The sequence below is a fragment of the Camelina sativa genome, chromosome 10 (genome assembly GCF_000633955.1).
Source record: "Camelina sativa cultivar DH55 chromosome 10, Cs, whole genome shotgun sequence".
Classification (NCBI taxonomy): Eukaryota; Viridiplantae; Streptophyta; class Magnoliopsida; order Brassicales; family Brassicaceae; genus Camelina; species Camelina sativa.
In genome coordinates this window covers 5,207,891-5,210,795 of record NC_025694.1, presented here as the reverse complement: position 1 = coordinate 5,210,795, position 2,905 = coordinate 5,207,891, and the positions used below count along the sequence as shown (strand labels likewise).

At 30.1% G+C, this 2,905-nt stretch overlaps 1 long non-coding RNA gene across 1 annotated transcript; it reads left to right on the top strand.

The window, feature by feature from the left end:
* LOC104717205 lies at positions 7-2,229 on the top strand. The gene is made up of 2 exons (XR_756183.1): positions 7-94; positions 1,996-2,229. It is a non-coding gene; the product is annotated as an uncharacterized LOC104717205 (long non-coding RNA).

Sequence of the window (2,905 nt, the reverse complement as noted above, 5' to 3'; positions counted from 1 at the left end):
GCTTTGTAAAGTGTTGGAGTCTTTAAATCTCAACATTCTCACTACTAACTTATCTTCCTTCTCCTCTCGTCTCTCGACTACTCTCTTCCTCCAGGTCACACTCTCGCTCTTTCTCATATTTTTATTTTACAGTTAAATTAAATCTTATTTGGTAATGCCATATATACTAGTACAAACTACAAGATTCTAAGTGCATTTGGTTAAAACTCATTTTGGACTGATCGAGCCAAATTATAAAATGATATTGAAAAGATATGCTAACATAGTTTAGAGGATTTTGTTTAATAAACAATTTCAGATCGATATGTTAATTATAATAAGCTAGTATAAGATTAGTAGTTTGAGGCACTTGTCGGACTATATAACACACCAACTAAAAATATTTGTCTATTTATTCTGTCGCAACTATTCAGACTTTTATTTATAATCTGATTTAATTATATTCTTTTTCTTTGGTGATTTTGGAGAAAATTGGTCGCCTGACGGCACGTAGACAAATCTCTTATAGGTGTACATAAATTAACAATATGAATAAAAAGCATATGGCTAAATGCTTTTAGTAAAGTGGATTGTTCTTCTTTTTTTTGGATTTTCGGTTAAAGAAAATAGGTTACCCTTATTCATCATACAATAGTACCAAAATGTAATTTAAAGTTTCAAACTATTTTATCAAATTCAAAAGGGAAAACCTTTAGATGGACCCAGTTAATTACTACTTTGCTCCCACTTGTCTCCATTTAGTGGACCTTAATTCACATTACACCTTAAGTATAATTTGTCTTTTTATATAATAGTATTATCCTAATCAAATCAATTAAAAGCTCCAATTATTGAGGTGGCCTCGAGCCCATCACAATTTTTTTTTTTGAATTTCACCTTGACTTTGTTTGTTCGATGGGAGTTAGATTCTCTTAAAAAGTTAAATGTCATACTCCATAAAACAATAGACTGATTTTAATTACTACATTTGCGTTGTGAAATCTTTAAATCTTAAGTGCATCGGTGTCGCATAAAGCGTCGTCTAAACATACAGCAAGCAGCACAACAGAAACGTGGCTAATTATATAACCTCACGCGCTTCCATTCAACGTTTGTCTCTTTCTCATTCACTCGTTTTTAGCACGTGACTTTTCCCCACACCAACATTATACCTGATATTACATCAATTCTTTAACAATAGTATATGCCGGCTAAACTAATTTAATTAGCAAATTTTATTTCAGTGAGATGATTGAACGTTTACCCGGCCTTTACTATTGTTATGCTAATAATTTTGGTACATAATATACATAGACGGTCTTCATAGTAGTCCCTAATAAACCCTTTATCACATTAGAATTCGTTAAAGAGTTAGTATTTATGTTCTAGTTTTATAAGATCTCTCTATGTACTTTCTTATCATTCAAATACTAGGGGAATTTGGTTCGGAAAATCTAATCACCGAATGCTTAGCTTCGTGATCTAACAATCTATTTTGTTTTACTTAAAGAGTATATATATGCATGCCGTGTAGGTTGGAAAAGTTCAACTACAACATACTGTACGTATATGGATGTTTCTTGTCTAACAAAAGAATATAGTAATAGTATATCGTTTATTACAGCCCACCTTTATAACATTTCCTTAAACACAAAATAATATAATCAGACGCTAAAGATACCGTAAGGTAAACAGACCAGTGGTGGAGTCATGGAGAGTTGGTGAAACCTTACTCCAATCATTTTAACAAAATATATACACAAAGTCGATCATTTCATTTTCAAACCTGTCTTTATCTGTCTTATTATACAAAAGTAATGACTTTACCCTCCAATCTAATTTCCACAGGAATTAGTTATATTACTTATGCATGCTTTGTCATATATAAACAAATTTATCAGTTCTAGTTTTTCTTTAACCATTTTTTGGTCCAATTAAACTCACATATGTGAGTTAGATATATAATCATGTAGGAATAACTTTGTATTTAATTATGGTAAATCACTGAATTTGCAGGCGGATGAAGAAGAAAGCAGTGCAGTAGAGGCCAAGATACAAATGGCAATCGCAGCTTATAATGATCCAAATTATCTTATCAACTTCTAAATTACTTTTATTTTTTACTCTATTCGTTTCATGCAATATATGTGAAGAGTTACATTGTTGTAAGGGTTGATTTATTTTCTGAGCTACAAAACGTCTGGTATTATATTAAATTTAAATATTATATGCAATCCTTTATTATGAAAACTCAAAAATCTACATCTGAAAAAATCCCATTTAAATTAAGATGACAATCCAACCCGAGCAGTTGGATTCAAAAGCACATAAAGGAAAAGGCTAAAAAGCAAATAAGGACTTTTTTATAAGATTTTGTGGATGTTATTGTCTTTGATTGATTAACAGAAACCAAATGCATATTGTAAGTTGTAAAATAAAGCTAGATATGCCATTTTAAAGTTAGGCAACAAATGTTTATTACCTCATAAAAGTGACAGTAGACTTGTTAAGGGAAGATGTGTTCAGGCAGTTACAGATTTCTAAACATGCAGTAATTGTACTTTCTTACCGCTATATGTTACTACTCATTTTAACCGACATTTTCCTTTTTCTGTGACATTGTTAATACTATGGTTACCATCTACCAATCATACTTTAAAACCTAAATCTTTCAGCTTTCTTATATTGTATACCTAAAAAAATAGCCAAAGTTATTTTAAAAAGTTCATAAAAAAAAAGAAGAAATGTATTAAAACACAGCTAAAATTCTATTAAAAAAAATCCCAGATTTTATTTTTCTTGGGATTTATCTGCAGTTTAAATGACACATACAAACTGAACAGTACAAAAGCTACATTACGTATTCTTCAGACCTAAGTTCCAAAAGAATCTTTTTTTTTTTTTTTTTTTTTTTTTTTTTTTTTTT